General features: G+C 39.9%; 1 protein-coding gene across 1 annotated transcript in view; it reads left to right on the plus strand.

The window, feature by feature from the left end:
- LOC146563922 (uncharacterized) overlaps positions 1–19,244 on the plus strand; it is a 32,711-nt gene that overhangs the window by 1,213 nt on the left and 12,254 nt on the right. The window lies entirely within an intron of this gene.

Raw genomic sequence — 19,244 nt, forward strand, 5'->3', positions numbered from 1 at the left:
AGCAACCACAACTCCAAATAACGTCCATGTTCAAAAAGGAGCAGGAAGAAGCATAAGCTTATTTAATCCCACCCCTTTTCCACTATCTAGTATCAATAGACTGCAGAAATACCTCCTTGCAATTACATTATATGTTATGTGTAATTTTTTTTTTTTTTAATATATACACATATATGTTTCTATCTATCCATACATACGTATATACACACATACGCACATATACACATTTTCAATAACCCCATTAACACCTCAAGGATACACAGCCTACAATTATATATATATATCCATACCAACAAACCCGTGCATGCGCACACACATGAAAATATTAGACAAGAACACCCTATCAAATCTCTACTTCCTCCCTGCACCCTGTAAAAACCATATCCTTAAACCGCTTTTTAAACTGCGCCATGCTTGGACATTGCTTCATATCTTTACTTAGTCTGTTCCACAGCTTCACTCCACACACAGAGATGCAAAAACTTTTTAATGTTGTACGGATACGAGGATGTTTTAAATTTAATTCCCCCCTCAAATTGTATCCCCGTTCCCTTTTAGAAAACATTTTTAGAATATTGTCAGGAAGCAGGTTATTTATTGCTTTATATATAATTTGTGCTGTGAGAAAATGAACCAGATCTGTGAATTTTAGAATTTTTGATTTTAAGAATAGTGGATTTGTATGATCTCTGTAACCAGTTTTATGGATTATCCTTATGGCCCTTTTTTGTAATATAAAGATTGAATGATAGCGAACATTTGTAAGTATTGCCCCAAACCTCTGCACAGTAATTCAAATACGGTGCAATCAGGGAACAATAGAGAATGTGGAGTGATTTGTGGTCCAGAATGTGTTTTACTTTACTCAAGATTGAGACACTTCTTGAAATTTTGTTATTTATATGATTTATATGAGACTTCCAGTTTAATTTATCATCTATAATCACACCAAGAAACTTATGTTCAAGTACTCTTTCAATTTCCACACCATCTACATGAATCTGCACTTGTGCATTTCTAAGGGAATTCCCAAATAAGATAATTGTAGTTTTACTTAGATTTAGCGATAGTTTGTTCCTGTTAAACCATTTTTTAATTTTGCACATTTCTGAAGTAATTGCAGCAGCTCCTTTAGATTCCCCCCAGAACAAAAAATATTTGTGTCATCTGCAAATAATACTAATTTTAATATATCAGATGCCTTACAAATATCATTTATATAAATAATAAATAATTTTGGACCCAGTACAGAGCCTTGTGGAACACCACAAGCAATGTCCAAGCATGATGAGGAATGGACACCCAGCTTCACAAATTGTTTCCGGTCACTTAAATAATTTTTCACCCATTGCAGTACAACCCCCCTAATCCCATACCGTTCCAGTTTATTAATTAATATGTCATGATTGATTGTGTCGAATGCTTTCTTGAGATCCAGAAATACTCCAGCTGCATACTGTTTCTGATCTATAGCATTCGTAATCTCCTCAATTGATTCGATTAATGCCAGAGATGTTGATCTTTTTGATCTGAATCCATATTGACTGTCAGAGAGTAATTTATATTTATCTAAGAATTTGTCTAATCGTTTATTAAACAGGTTTTCTAGGATTTTGGAGAATTGTGGTAGTAAAGAAACAGGCCTGTAATTTGTGAAGTGGCGTCTATCCCCGGTTTTATACAGCGGCACAACTTTAGCTATTTTCATTTTGTTTGGCACTTTTCCCGTCTGAAATGATAAGTTGCAAATATATGTTAGAGGTCCTACAATTCCTTCAATGACCTTCTTGACGATTTTCATGTCAATATCATTACAATCAGTAGATGTTTTATATTTACACATGTGTACAATGTCAATTATTTCTTTTTCCTCCACTGATGTGAGGAACATTGAGTTAGGGTTCCTATCAATCAGGTTTTCACTACATTCTACTGATGGCAGTGACTCAGGAATTTGTTCTGCCAGTTTTGGTCCAATATTTACAAAATAATGATTAAAGCTGTTGACCTTATCAGCAGTGTTTTCCATAATATTGCCATTATCGATAAAGTATTGTGGATAACTTTGTTGTCCAGAATTATTTTTAATGATACAGTTTAAAACATCCCATATTCCTTTCATATTATGTTTATTGTTGTTCAATATTTTACTATAATACTCCTTTCTACATACACGTATAATATTGGTCAACTTATTTTTGTATTTTTTATATTTATTTTCAGCATCTTTTGTTCTTTGTTTTAGGTATTCCCTATAGAGTGTATTTTTCTTTTTACATGCATTTTGTAAACCCTTAGTGAGCCATGGTCTATCTGAATATTTGTGCTTTCTGTTGTATTTTATTGTTGGACAGTTTTTATCGTACAACTCCATGAATATTCTTAAAAATATGCCATATGCAATATCAATATCAGCTTCTTTGTACACCTTGTCCCAGTCCTGATTTAATAGATCGTTCTTAAATGCAGTCATAGTTTCTTCTGTCCTTACACGTCTGTATCTCAGTTGTTCTTCATGCTGATTTTTCTTATAATTAGTGTCATAAACTGCAAAAACTGGTAGGTGATCACTGATGTCATTAATTAATAATCCGCTCACAATGTTGTTTTCCATATTGTTAGTGAAAATATTGTCAAGTAAGGTGGCACAATGTGGTGTAATTCTGCTAGGCCTGGTTATTTTAGGATGTAAACTCAAACTGTACATAGTGTTTAGGAATTCGTCGCTCATTTTATGCTTTTTTGGATTCAACAGGTCAATATTAAAATCACCACAGATAAACATAACTTTTTGATTTGTTTTAGAGAATATTTCCTCTATGAAGTCATTAAATACTTGAATACTAGAGCCAGGTGTTCTATATATACAGCTAATTATTACATTTTTTTCTTTTTCCTTATAAATTTCAATTGTTATACATTCTAGTAAATTATCAATTACAGTTGTCATACTTTCTACCACCTTGTAGTTTAGGTTTTTATCCACATACACAGCTACTCCCCCTCCACTCTTGTTCCTTCTATTTACAAAATTCACTTCATATCCCTCCAGTCCAAAGTCCATTCCTTTCTCCGCATTGATCCATGTTTCAGAAATGGCAATAATTCCAAATGGATTTGTCAACTCATTTAGATATTCCTTTATATTGTTGAAGTTGGCATACAGACTTCTGCTATTAAAATGGATTATTGATAATTTATTTTCCGTGTTGATGGTGTGCTTAAACTGTTCATCAGTGAAGTAGCAGCAGTTACAGCTGATGTTGTAGAAGAAATTATTTTCCGGGTCTATATCCTTTTCTAAGTCTAGAACATTATGGTCTGTGTATCGAAATGTTCTCAGTTCCAGATTATCATAAAGAGAATTCCAATGAGTTATGTTGATATTGTTGCCGGATGCAGATGAAGTTCTTTTGGACTGTGCCATGTGTTGTGTTGTGTGTCACGTCACATGTGTATTCATACCTCCAGAGTAAGTTGACCTCAGTATTTGTCCAGCTCTTCCATATTTCTGATGACCAACACTTTGGCTTGTTCCGGTGTTCCATTGAGTTTAATGAATACTTTGCAGTTGGTGGTCCATGTATTTTGAATTTTTCCCTGTTTCTTCAAGTAACGTGCTTTCCTGGCAATGTCCGCATTTCTTTTTATCAGATGTTCGTTCATGAAGACATCGGATCCTTTCAGTTTCTTTCCTTGTTTTAACAGTGCTGTTTTCTGTTTTCTGTTTGCAAATCTCACAATGATGGCTGGTTTGTCACTGTCATTTTTTCGGGGTAGAGGGTGGCAAGCCTCAATGTTGTTATAATCCACTTCCACACCTTTGGACCGTAGAAAGGTAACCACTTGATGCTCCGTGGAGTTGACATCTTCCTCTCCTGGCCCTCCTACATTGTCAGTGGCGACCGCCCAGGCGTATGACCGGGGTTCTTAAAGCAGAAATGAAAAACAGAATTTAAAAATACCACGACACCGCTTCTTATTTGAAACATTAAAACTCCCGATTTTGCTAGTTTTAATGGCATAATGTTTTGTGTTTAGATCAGTCTGTGTGTTTCCATTCATTCCTCGTCCAATCGTCTTTTATCCTCCACGTCACTTTCACGTCACGTTTCCACGTCCTACTGATCTACAGTACGGTGTTGTGCCAAAAAGTGACATTGGAAATCAGTTTTTGGCAGGCAATCACTTTTTGGCACAACAGGCAGCAGTGATCAGTGCTTGGCATATACACTGCTCAAAAAATAAAGGGAACACTTAAACAACACAATGTAACTCCAAGTCAGTCGCACTTTTGTGAAATCAAACTGTCTACATAGGAAGCAACACTGATTGACAATCAATTTCACATGGTGCTGTACAAATGGAATAGACAACAGGTGGAAATTATAGGTATTAGCAAGACATGTCCAATAAAGGAGTGGTTCTGCAGGTGACCACAGACCACTTCTCAGTACCTATGCTTTCTGGCTGATGTTTTGGACACTTTTGAATGCTGGCTGTGATTTCACTCTAGTGGAAATCACTTGAGATGGCGTTTACAACCCACACCAGTGGCTCAGGTAGGGCAGCTCATCCAGGATGGCAGATCAATGCAAGCTGTGGCAAGAAGGTTTGCTGTGTCTGTCAGCGTAGTGTCCAGAGCATGGAGGTGCTACCAGGAGACAGGCAAGTACATCAGGAGATGTGGAGGAGGCCGTAGGAGAGCAACAACCCAGCAGCAGGACCATTACCTGCACCTTTGCGCAAGGAGGAACAGGAGGAGCACTGCCAGAGCCCAAATGACCTCCAGCAGGCCACAAACGTGCGTGTGTCTGCTCAAACAGTCAGAAACAAACTCCATGAGGGCTCGACATCCACAGGTGGGGGTTGTGCTTACAGTCCAACACTATGCAGGATGTTGGGCATTTGCCAGAGAACATAAGGATTGGCAACCTCGCCACTGGCGCTCTGTGTTCTTCACAGATGAAAGCAGGTTCACAACGAGCACATGTGACAGAGTCCGGAGATGAGGTGGAGAACGTTCTGCTGCTTGCAGCATCCTCCAGCATGACCGTTTGGCAGTGGGTCAGTAATGGTGTATGGTGGCATTTCTTTGGGGGCCCGCACAGCCCTCCATGTGCTCGCCAAAGGTAGCCTGACTGCCATTATGTACCAAAATGAGATCCTCCGATCCCTTGTGAGATCATATGCTGGTGCGGTTGACCCTGAGTTCCTCCTCATGCAAGCAGATGCTACACCTCATGTGGTTGGGGTGTGTCAACAGTTCCTGCAAGAAGGCATTGATGCTATGGACTGGCCAATTCCCTAGACCTGAATCCAACTGAGCACTGTGGGACATCATGTCTCGCTCCATCCACCAATGCCACGTTATATCACAGGCTGTCCAGGAGTTGGCAGATGTTTAATCCAGGTCTGGAAGGACATCCCTCAGGAGACCATCCACCACCTCATCAGGAGCATGCCCAGGCATTATAGGGAGGTCATACAGGCATGTGGAGGCCACACACACACACACTACTGGGCCTCATTTTGACTTGTTTTAAGACCATTACATTAAAGTTGGATCAGCCTGTAGTGTGTTCTTCCACTTTAATTTTGAGTGTGACTCCAAATCCAGACCTCCATGGGTTACTAAATTTAATTTCCATTAATAATTTTTGTGTTATTTTTTTGTCAGCACATTAAACTAAAGAACAAAGTATTTAATAAGAATATTTTATTCATTCAGATCTGGGATGTCTTATTTTTGTGTTCCCTTTATTTATTTATTTTTTTGAGCAGTGTACACACACACACACACACACACACACACACACACACACGTTCTCAATGAACCCAAAAAACTCATTAATATCAAAGCTGAATGTTTTTGGAAGTAGTTTTTAGTTTTAGCTATTTTAGGGGGATATCTGTGTGTGCAGGTGACTATTACTGTGCATAATTATTAGGCAACTTAACAAAAAACAAATATATACCCATTTCAATTATTTATTTTTACCAGTGAAACCAATATAACATCTCCACATTCACAAATATACATTTCTGACATTCAAAAACAAAACAAAAACAAATCAGCGACCAATATAGCCACCTTTCTTTGCAAGGACACTCAAAAGCCTGCCATCCATGGATTCTGTCAGTGTTTTGATCTGTTCACCATCAACATTGCGTGCAGCAGCAACCACAGCCTCCCAGACACTGTTCAGAGAGGTGTACTGTTTTCCCTCCTTGTAAATCTCACATTTGATGATGGACCACAGGTTCTCAATGGGGTTCAGATCAGGTGAACAAGGAGGCCATGTCATTAGTTTTTCTTCTTTTATACCCTTTCTTGCCAGCCACGCTGTGGAGTACTTGGACGCGTGTGATGGAGCATTGTCCTGCATGAAAATCATGTTTTTCTTGAAGGATGCAGACTTCTTCCTGTACCACTGCTTGAAGAAGGTGTCTTCCAGAAACTGGCAGTAGGACTGGGAGTTGAGCTTGACTCCATCCTCAACCTGAAAAGGCCCCACAAGCTCATCTTTGATGATACCAGCCCAAACCAGTACTCCACCTCCGCCTTGCTGGCGTCTGAGTCGGACTGGAGCTCTCTGCCCTTTACCAATCCAGCCACGGGCCCATCCATCTGGCCCATCAAGACTCACTCTCATTTCATCAGTCCATAAAACCTTAGAAAAACCAGTCTTGAGATATTTCTTGGCCCAGTCTTGACGTTTCAGCTTGTGTGTCTTGTTCAGTGGTGGTCGTCTTTCAGCCTTTCTTACCTTGGCCATGTCTCTGAGTATTGCACACCTTGTGCTTTTGGGCACTCCAGTGATGTTGCAGCTCTGAAATATGGCCAAACTGGTGGCAAGTGGCATCTTGGCAGCTGCACGCTTGACTTTTCTCAGTTCATGGGCAATTATTTGGCGCCTTGGTTTTTCCACACGCTTCTTGCGACCCTGTTGACTGTTTTGAATGAAACGCTTGATTGTTCGATGATCACGCTTCAGAAGCTTTGCAATTTTGAGACTGCTGCATCCCTCTGCAAGATATCTCACTATTTTTGACTTTTCTGAGCCTGTCAAGTCCTTCTTTTGACCCATTTTGCCAAAGGAAAGGACGTTGCCTAATAATTATGCACACCTGATATAGGGTGTTGATGTCATTAGACCACACCCCTTCTCATTACAGAGATGCACATCACCTAATATGCTTAATTGGTGGTAGGCTTTCGAGCCTATACAGCTTGGAGTAAGACAACATGCATGAAGAGGATGATGTGGACAAAATACTCATTTGCCTAATAATTCTGCACTCCCTATATATAACTGTATACAACTTTCAACCAATCTGACGATTCTTTAAAAAAATAACTAAATAAAGAAATCAACACATAAGTCCACTAGATTAAGTTCAACTCCCTAATGAATCTACAAGGACACTTTCACATCAATTGATCACATCAATAACTGGCTTAAATACCAGTGGTCTTTTACTTAAATTTTAAAGAATAATACATGTCATTAGGAAATATGATTATAGAAAAAAAAACAAATAATTATAAATTTATTAATAAATTATGAATATTATCGCTTCTATCAAACTTTCCCTGCAAGATCATTGTCACTCTCGTGGTGGTAATCACCAGTGTAGAAAGTCTGCATTTTACTTTAGTTTTTATCAATTCAGTTTTGTTTTATTTATATAGTGTCAAATCGCAACAACAGTCGCATTATGACTTTTTTTTAGTGTAAGGTTAAGGAATAGGGTTGATCTTAGTCCTAGTTACCTTCTCCATGGAGTGTACTGCTCCTGCTCCTCCTTCTAATGATGGTTATCATACTGCATTCACATTTTCTTGTAGACTTTCAAGGGGATATTCAGTTCAATTTTATTTATTTAGTAAGTGTCGCAGTCTGGCTGAGAAGCTGACTATGTGGAGTGAGGAGGTGGACCCAAGTGCAGACACACAAAGAGACAAAACTTGACGTAATAAAACAACAGCCATTCAATAAGGCTGGCAAAAATAATACAAAGGCAAAGGGAGAAAACTAAAACCAAAACTAGTTGAATTTAGGCTAAACATATAAAACCATGGAACATAAACATTAACAAGAACATAAAAACCTGACATGAAGTCCTAGCATAAAATCAAAACCCTAGAAACATGGCATGACGTGGAAACAAGGCAGGATAACAGACAACTGGACGAGAAATGAATGGAAACACACAGACTAAATGCACAAAGGAGGTGATCAGGGGAAGTGGAAACACACGGGGAAGCAGCTGATATGAATCAACATAATGATGCTACAGAGGAAGTAAAAATAAACACAATGAACATGGAACACCAGACCTCTTCAAAATAAAACAGGAAACATAACCGGATGCAGACATGACACAAGCTTGACAACATGGAACACGCAGACATGAAACACGTGACAGACTGAGACAAGTGGACTTAACATGACGAAGTGACAAGGAACACGCGCACTATAAATACACACAGAAAAAAAAGGGAACTGGAGAGGCGACATAGACATAACCAAGCACAAACAGAATATGATGGCTGCTGAAAATCAACCATGAAAGAATTGAGACACAAGGGACACAAAATGTAAACAAGAGGAGAAGATGGGAGACAATGACATTACTGAAACACATGAAGGGTGCGGGAGACATAAACACAAGGGGAGAAGACACAAGGGGAGTCTAATAGATAATAAACTATAACTGGGTAGCCTAGACAAAATAGATGCGCTAAAAATAACTACATGAACTAAAACATAAACCATAAACATTCAAATATATTAAAACTCAAAACGCTGGGTCAAATGACACAAAGTTTTCTTTTTTTAATGTCAGCGTTTGTTGATCAGGTGCTTTGATACAGGACTCTCGCTAGCTTTTTCCCAGTAAATGTTTTAATGATGATCACAGGAAGAGTCCTGCTGTTTTGGACGCTGGAAACATGTTTGCTTTCACTCTTCCTGAGCTCACTGTCTCGGTAACAGCTTGGCCTCTTTGCTCTTCGCGGTGTGTCAACAATTTTCCTCCTGTTGCTGTTGTTTGTAGTCTGGAACCGATTCAGAGGAAATTTGAATTGATTTGTGGAGAGAGGTCGTGCTCTGAAGCAGGTAAAGCAGTGAAAAACATAACAAACTCCCAAAGATATTAGAGCTTATAAGAATTCAGAAGCTGAGGATAAGTGTTTCAAACAAGTACAATGGGGTGATTGTGTGAAAAGTTAATGTCTGGAGATACAAAAATGAAATGTTAGAGACAAAACAGTTTGGGTGAGAAGTAGGGAGCACTGCTAGGCAGCAGAAACTTGCCAGAATTAGGGGAAGGATCGATGCATATACAGAAAGGTCTAGAGGCAAACCAACTGCAGAGCGTAGCATCTTGGATAACAGCTGATCTTTTAGCACAACAATCAGTGACCAGACTATTTATTTGTTTCAATATGATTATGTCAAAAGATCAAATGCCCTGTAATAATAACTTTATTTATTTATGTAGCTCTTTTCAAAACAGTTCATGCTCTGTTCATGCCAGCCACAATGTTATGCATAAGTTCATCCAAGGCATTGTCTGTCTCGTCTGCATACAGTGACGTATGGATAAAGTGAAACAAAAAATGAAAAAAACTTTAAAAGTAACTTATAACAACCCCAAACAGCACATTTAAGTACTTGACTTATGATGCAAAGATATTCACACATAATTACGTGATGTTCCACATTAAAACTTTCACAATTATTTTTTTCACTAGCTGGGACCACATCCTCATGGCAGATGATGTGAGCATGAATTGAGGCTGCGCTTTGGAAGCCTTGATGTATAAGCCTTCATACAATGTTGTTAGATACAACATTGAAAAGGTAAAGTTGCATGGGCAAGTTGAGGTGTCACTACCATTTCAAGGAACACATAATAACACATAGTTTAATTCATGAAAGTTGTAAACACAAATATGTAGTATAAGCACACTTAAATGCAAATGAACTGATATATCTGGCAAAAATGATCAGGAAGGCTGGCTCTGTGGTTGGCATGAAGCAGGACACTGTTGGGACAGTGGCAGAGAAAAGGACACTAAAGAAACTGCTGGACATTATGGACAATGCTGGGCATCCTCTCCACATGGCCATAAACAACCAGAGGAGTCTGTTCAGTGATAGGTTGCTTTTCCCAAAGACAAGAACCAGCAGACTTAAAAACTCCTTTGTCCCACACACCATCAAACTGTTTAACTCCTCTCTTGAGGGCATAGGGAGGGGAAACAGGACAAAGGGGGCGGGACAACTAAGCTGTAGTGCCTTTTCACTGTGCAATACTTTTTGTTAATATCCAACGGTGCAATAGACTCACAATACTTGAAATGTGCAATTCCCTTGTATTCTTATCCTATTTATTCTATTTATCCCTTTTGTATACTCTGTATTTATATATATCTCTGTATTTATATATGTGTACATATGATATATTTCTGCTCACATTCTGTAACTTCTGTCGGTGCTGTGCTATTGGAAACCGAATTTCCCACCCGAGGGATCTAATCTAATCTAATCTAATCTAATCTAATCTAATCTAATCTAATCTCTATTGCAGTTACTCAAGACGGTGTCTAAATGAACAGAATGAACCTTTTTATCTGAAAGTGTATTGCAGTGTGATTAGAAATCAAATGAAATGACAACATGATCTGTGGTTAACAGGGTTGCCAGCATGATCCAGCAGTTCCTTCCTGTATTTACAAATGGTAGACGAAAAGTTACAATGAACAGTTTCCAGAAACTTTTCATCTTTGCCTGGAGTCCTGCAAGGGAGCAACAAATGTGAAGAGGAGGAAGCCACCACCTTCCAGTGCAAACGGTGACTCTGACTTGAGTCCATCAGAGTCAAAATCTCAAACTTCTGTGCTGCTCCATGATCTGCTACTGCTGTAAAAAAAAAACAAACAAAAAAAAACATTCCATTAAAGTGAATGGAAATGCTCTACTTTATGCATGTGGGTGCTAAGTTCTGTGCTTGCAGGTTGTTGAATTTGTTCTCAAGCTATTTAATTGTGCATGTGAGGTTAAATATTTTCCTTGGATTGTATTTTTTTTCCTCACATGCAAAAAAATAATAATTTGATAGTTTTCTCAATATTTGCAAACACAGTTGATCCCTACAGTTGATCCCAAAGCTTGCAGTTTCTCGGACTGTGCAATTAACATTAAGTCAAAGAAGTCCAAGAAGCTGGGAAAGAAAAGCGTCTGGACTTCTCTAAGTTTCTTGAAGACGTTTCACCTCTCATCCGAGAAGCTTCTTCAGTTCTAAGAGCACAAGATGTGAAAAAGGGGGTGGGTCACACACACACAAACACACACACATACCTTGGGGGACACTCCTGGCTTGAAAACCTAACAAAACATTTTTCAAAACTTTAAATCAGAGGATTTGGAGTTGAAAGAGATTTCCACCTTACCTCTCGCGTTCTGCCTGGCTGCCATGTTCCTCATTTGAGGGAGCAGTCCCTCATCTTTTTCCTCAGACTGACTCATAGGACAGTTGATACCTTTACAAAAAAACCAAACCCAACATGCTCCATTATTATCAGGACTTGCTCATAACAGGGTTGTTAAATAATTTAAGGAGATTCATAATGAAGTAATGTTTAAATGACATAGTCACACAACAGCCTGTTCTTCCAGCTTCAGCAGGAGATGCAGGATTCACACATCTCGTACCAACTGACAAATGAATTTTTTTTTCCGTTATAAGACAGTTCAATAAACATGCATGAACACATGACAAAACACATACATTAACTCTTAAATATGAAAGTGCTATTACATAATCACACATTTGTGCACTGCTTTTTATTAATTGTTTTCTTCTTGAACACCTTGTATTTGTTTTGTTACGCCTATGTGCCTTCAGTAATGAATAAACTCAGTAAACTGATCATCAGGGAATACAGTGAGTGGCGTTTGATGTGCTAAGCTAGTGTGAGTGTGTGTTTCCTGGACCACAATGAGATCATACCTGGCTTTAGGACTTTTTAGGAGAATACAGGAATTAATCTGACATTCTCTTTTTCATTTCATCACTTCCACTTTCCCACACTGTAAACCTCAATGCTGTAGTCCAGTCATCTTTCTGCCCACCTTCTTCAAACCAATTACCCTCCACGCACCATACTTTAAAATCACACCGCTCATCTTTGATTTTCCCTTGCAGAAACCTATGTGCAACCCACCTCATGCAAGTCACTTCATCCAAGCCTCCATCTTATTTTCACCACCACCAGAGGGTACCAGAGGGACCTGCCTCGATTTACGAGCCAAAGAATTTCATTATGGGTAAATGTGGCTACACTGTTTATCTGTACATGACAATAAAACTTGAAACTTGATTCCTATCACCGCTGAGATTTCACTCTGTGATGAGCCATCGGAGTCTGATCAATTCTTTATTTAATTCCTTCTAATAATCTGGCTTTACTGAACTGCCAGCTGCTGGAATCAATATTATTTGCCAGTCAAAGTCGTCATTGTTGCGACTGTTTGAATACAGTTTGAATTAATACGTTTCATTCCACCATCATCTGATTAAGATAGACAACTATGACTGAGATATATATATGATTGCAAATAATCGTGATGCTCAAAAGAGGGAGGTGAAAAGAGAGCAGAATAAGTACAGTGCCAGGCCTTTGGGACTGAGCCGTTGTTACTGACTTTGCCAAGTGCAAGACCTGAAAGATGATGTTCTGATGGGTGAGTAGTTTGTGTTGTTGCTCAGTATTTCATACTCTATTTCAACATTTTATAGTTGTTAAAAGCTGAATTCGTGTAAACTTAGTCATCTAATCAATTTCGGCATCAACGAGAACGACTGGGCTTTGTATCAAAAGATATTCTGATAAAGCTTTACCCCAAAAATTCTGTTACAGCTTTACAAAAATACGTATTTATATGTTCATACGTACTAATTATGATTGGCAGCGAAGGCAGCTTGATCATTGTCACTCTTGTGGTGGTAATCACCAGCATAGACTGTTTGCATTTTAACTTTAGCTTTTATCAGTTCAATTTTGTTTTATTTATAAAAAACAAAATTGAACTGATAAATTCAATATATATTTAATGTGTATATATATATATATATATATATATATACAGAGGATCGCAAGTTCGATTCCTGCCTGGGGCGTCTGTATCCAGTAAGGGTCCTAAGGCTAGACCCCCTATGCTAAGCAAGCCTACCGCAGACATGAGCGAGACAGATAAATATGAAGGCATGCCGGCTCGGACGTCGCCCGGATCAACAAGGTCCGCGTCAGGTGTTGAGGAACCAGGGCACCCTGACGAAAAGTGGGCTACTGGAACAAGAAGGCATCGGTGGGTAAGAGACGAAAACAGGGCGTTGTTGGAATGCTACTACGCAAGTAACCCCGGCGGAAGGGGCTACATGAATAGGATGAGGGACCTATGGATTCTTCGATACCCAACATCCACAATGACGGCGAAACAACTAGTAGCTCAATGTTCCAACATTCAAAAGAAGGGACTGCTCTCACAGCTAGAGATTGACGAGGTACAACACAAATGCTACGGCAAGGAGGAGTCAGGACGCCAGGTCAGGGGGGAGATATCATCACCCCCACCCGAGATTGGGTACACAGCCCCAAGTGCGATAGGAGAAGGATCGTTGAGTGCGAAAGGAACTGACCTGAAAAATAGGATCATGGCCAAGCTTGAAACCTTGATCCCCCGTAGCCGGTTACCAAGATTACGTGAAGTACGTACGTGAAGAAGGTCTGCTAGATAATGTTAATGCAGCACTACGGGCAATACCTACAACCACGATTACCGACACTAACAAGCTGATCTACAATACGGCAGCAGTGATCAGGAGAATAAACCAGCTGTTCTCCACAGAACCAGCAAAGGTGTACTCTCAGTGGCAAGGGAACAATAAGAGAACAGCACCACCAAGGCTGGAGATGGAGCAATACTGGAAGAGCATATGGGAGAAGGACGCAACCCATAACGGCAATGCTCAGTGGCTAGGGGATCTGAGGGCAGACCACAGCGACCTCCCTGAACAGGATCCAGTAACCATCACAGTGGCAGATATCCAAGAAAGGGTCTCCAGTATGAAGAGTTGGACAGCACCAGGGCCCGACATGGTTCACGCCTACTGGCTGAAGAAGCTGACTGCACTCCATGAGCGTCTGGCAGCACAAATGAACCAGCTGCTAGTTAACGAGAGACACCCGGAATGGCTAACCGAAGGCCGGACGGTCCTGATCCCCAAGGACCCCAAGAAGGGACCGGTCCCCTCCAACTACCGACCAATAACCTGCCTCAGTACTACATGGAAGCTCCTGTCAGGCATCATATCGGCTAAGATGAACAGGCACATGGGTCAATACATGAGCGGGACACAGAAAGGAATTGGCAAGAATACCAGAGGCGCAAAACACCAGCTACTGGTAGACAGAACAATCAGCCGAGACTGCAAGACCAGACTGACCAACCTGTGCACTGCCTGGATTGATTACAAGAAGGCCTATGACTCAATGCCCCACAGCTGGATACTGGAATGCCTAGAATTGTACAAGATCAATGGGACCCTAAGAGCCTTCATCAGGAACTCAATGGGGATGTGGCGTACAACACTAGAGGCCAACTCCAAGCCCATAGCACAAGTCACCATCAAGTGCGGGATCTACCAAGGAGATGCTCTGTCCCCACTGCTGTTCTGCATAGGCCTGAACCCCCTCAGTGAGATCATTAACAAGACTGGCTATGGATACCGACTACGGAACGGAGCAGTTGTCAGCCACCTCCTGTACATGGATGACATCAAGCTGTATGCCAAGAGTGAACGAGACATCGATTCACTGATCCACACTACCAGGCTATACAGCAATGACATTGGAATGTCGTTCGGACTGGAGAAGTGTAGTCGGATGGTAACAAAGAGAGGGAAGGTAGTCAGAAATGAGGGGATTGAACTACCAGAAGGCAACATTGCAGACATAGAGGACAGTTACAAGTACCTGGGGATCCCGCAGGCAAATGGGAACCATGAAGAGGCCGCTAGAAAAGCTGCAACCACCAAGTACCTGCAGATGGTCAGGCAAGTCCTGAGGAGTCAGCTGAATGGTAAGAACAAGATCCGGGCCATCAACACGTACGCCCTGCCCGTGATCAGGTACCCTGCTGGGGTAATAGGCTGGCCAAAGGAGGAGATAGAAGCCACTGACATAAAGACAAGAAAGCTCCTTACCATGCATGGAGGGTTTCACCCCAAGTCCAGCACCCTGAGGCTGTACGCTAAGCGGAAGGAAGGGGGCCGGGGACTGGTGAGTGTCAGCACCACAGTCCAGGATGAGACAACGAACATCCAAGAATACATTGGGAAGATGGCCCCAACTGACCGAGTGCTCAGTGAATACCTCAGGCAGCAGAAACCCAAGAAAGAGGAGGGAGACGAGGAACCATCATGGAAGGACAGGCCCCTGCACGGTATGTACCACCGGCAGATAGAGGAGGTGGCTGATATCCAGAAATCCTACCAGTGGCTGGACAAAGCTGGACTGAAAGACAGCACAGAGGCACTAATCATGGCAGCACAAGAACAAGTTCTGAGCACAAGATCCATAGAGGCTGGGGTCTATCACACCAGGCAAGACCTCAGGTGTAGGCTGTGTAAAGATGCCCCAGAGACAATCCAGCACATAACAGCAGGGTGCAAGATGCTAGCAGGCAAGGCATACATGGAACGCCATAACCAAGTGGCCGGCATAGTGTACAGGAACATCTGTGCCGAGTATAACCTGGAAGTCCCGAGGTCAAAATGGGAGATGCCCCCAAGGGTGGTGGAGAATGACCGAGCTAAGATCCTGTGGGACTTCCAGATACAGACGGACAAAATGGTGGTGGCTAACCAACCGGACATAGTGGTGGTAGACAAACAGAAGAAGATGGCCGTAGTGATCGATGTAGCGGTTCCGAATGACAGCAATATCAGGAAGAAGGAACACGAGAAGCTGGAGAAATACCAAGGGCTCAGAGAAGAGCTCGAGAGGATGTGGAGGGTGAAGGTAACGGTGGTCCCCGTGGTAATCGGAGCACTAGGTGCGGTGACTCCCAAGCTAGGCGAGTGGCTCCAGCAGATCCCAGGAACAACATCGGAGATCTCTGTCCAGAAGAGCGCAGTCCTGGGAACAGCTAAGATACTGCGCAGGACCCTCAAGCTCCCAGGCCTCTGGTAGAGGACCCGAGCTTGAAGGATAAACCGCCCGCAGGGGCGTGCTGGGTGTAAAAGTATATATATATATATATATATATATATATATATATATATATATACACACACACACACACATATGTGTGGGCAGATTATGATACAGCTGACAGTTTTGGAGATAGTAATTGTCATTAATGAGAACGATTTATGTGTAAAGAATAAAAATTTAAAACAAGTGCTTATAAACTGTTAACACACGACCTATTGAACCTGCCAGATTGTTTCATGTTGTAACCTTTTAAACTTACAGAGTTCTGCAAGAAAGTGAAACTGAAATCGCGACCGCATTTGCCAGTTCCTGTCATCTCACCACAAAGACATGTTCTGCAAGAACAGAATATGCTGAAGAAGTCACGTACTGCTTGAAAAAGATACTGTATAACCAGTCAAGTGTTTGCCTTATATGGGATTATTTTGAAGCTTCTGGAAACGTATGTGACCCCCTCTGCTTATTCTTTATTCTTAATTCTTTAATGTTACAAAAATGAGGAATTGTATCCTGGTTGCTTTGACATTTCACCTTCTGGTGGTCACAGTAGTAGAGATTAACGGTGATGTTACTTCTTACTTTTTTTATTTCTGTTTTGTATAATCTGAATTATATGTCACATAGAAACCATATTTATTTGTGTAAGACTGCCAGTGTAACATGTAAAATGCTTTTTTTTAAAGACTGACAGAAAACTTCTGATGGAACAAAAAAAAGTAATACTTTTGCAAGCTGCATGAGTAGAAAGTATTCACAGTTTTACTTTTATAAACTTCACTGTGTTTAGATTTCATTCAAAACAATTCCCTTCAGTGTGCATTCAGTGTCCCTTAAGGATGTTGTAAATCCACGATTTTAAAAATTAAGAGTAGCATCATCTGTTGAGGTGCATTTGGCAGTAGGGATAATGATGACACCTGACCTTGGATAACAATGCAAATGTCTAAATACTTTTAGAAGTTACTGTTTACATTTGAGAAGTCTTCATACTATGATTTTGTAAGTATGTTATTCTCTTTTTATTAAACAACCTATATAAACACAAATAATCCAAAATAAACATATAATCAAGAACAGACGTAAATAAAAAAATAAAAAATAAAAATAAGAAAAACAGACGGGTGTACCCTCTAGTGTGTATGTACTCGCACACACATATTCACTCACACACCCATATTCTTAAGCATACATACACATACCTACTTACATATGTGTTCACTTGTAGTCTCATACATACTAACATATACATATAAACACATAACGATTCAGAAATGTGGCATATATAGTTACAGAGATTCAAACAAGATCGGGTCTCCTTAACCGGATGTAGTGTTTCCATTTACCCCAAATTTCACTAAATATATCAAACTGGAGTCTTTTAATGAAGGTAATTCTTTCCATTTTAAACATCCCATGTACAGTCTCATGCCAATCACCCAGTGATGGAATTTTCGCACTAAGCCATTTCTTGGTAATAATTTTACGGGCAGCCAAACTCAGGATACCATACAACTGCTTAGACATTTTATCTACATTTACTGAGTATAAATATCCAAACAAAGGTTCGTCCCAATTAAAGGGAAGCTGCATACCAAAAATAATCTGCAACTCAGAGTGGATCAATACCCAAAAAATGTTGATCCTTGGGCAAGACCAGAACAGATGAAAATGTTTTACTCCTTGGGCCCCACAATTTCTCCAGCAATTAGAGTGATTAAAATAATGTTTACTTTGTGCAGGGGTAATAAAAAACCTACAGATACTCTTCCAACCGTAACATCTCCATGTATTAGAACTAGAAATTCTCCACTGAAAAGCGCACTGCTCATACCAAATGTTATCTGATATTGCTATATTTGTTTCATTTTCCCATTTTTTTTTGATGTAGGTAGTATTCCACTTCTTAACCTCTTGTATACCCTTGTACAATCTTGAAATCACCTTAAGGCCTGTGTCAGCCTGATAAGCCTTGACAAATATACTCAGAACAGGTAAAGAAAAAAGATCTGTTCTCTTAGGTATAAAATTATATAGATGATGCCTAATTTGTAAGAACCTAAAAAAGTCCGTTTTACTTAACTGGTATTGATCTTTTATTGATTGGAAGTCCCTAAGAATTCCCTTATCGTAAAACATACAATATGCCGTTAAACCTTGTCCAGACCATTTTTTATATCTTACGTCTAATTCATTAGGTAAAAAATCACTGTCAAAAGCGCACCATCTTAAAATCCTAACCTCTTCAATCCAATCATTCTTATTAAGAAATTGTAACCAGAGTTTTAAAGGTAGGTTAATCCATTGGTTTCCTTGATGAATTTGTTTTTTAATAAGTGTCACATCCCCTAGAATTGCCTGAATTGGAGAATCTTTTAAGGTCACTGTTTCTAGTTCTTTCCATCTCGCTTGATAATCTACATTACACCAACACACTAATGTCCTCAATTGAGCAGAAATATAATAGTCTTTCAAACATGGGAACCCCAACCCTCCTTTGTCTTTAGCCAACTGAATAGTTTGGTACTTGATTTTGTAAGTATGAAGAAAGTACCAGATCTGGACACCTGCCATTTTATCAGCGATGTTCCACAAAAGCTTTGTGGTACATCCTGACCCCTAATCTTTCAGTTTACTTTACTGGAATAACAACAAATAAATGTAAACCTAACCCACACTATTGTTGCAGTGCTGTTGTTATTGTATTTTACTGGATGTATAAAAAATGTATTATTATTAAAACATTCATTCAAATCTTTTATTATTTGTAGAGAAAATATTGCTATTTTTCTTGTTATGCAGTCAGTATCTGACTATTTTCAGTACACATTTGGAGATATAATTTCATTTCCAAAGGGATGTTCCAGAGTGAAAAAAGCTTACAAACACTTTGCTGTTTATGTGGGTACAAAGAATTTATTTGGCCAAGGAGAAGACAAGGACATATTTCACCACA

Source organism: Mchenga conophoros, linkage group LG11, assembly GCF_057382185.1.
Source record: "Mchenga conophoros isolate Kocher_MC1m ecotype Shallow Benthic linkage group LG11, M_conophoros_male_GT1.1, whole genome shotgun sequence".
Lineage (NCBI taxonomy): Eukaryota > Metazoa > Chordata > Actinopteri > Cichliformes > Cichlidae > Mchenga > Mchenga conophoros.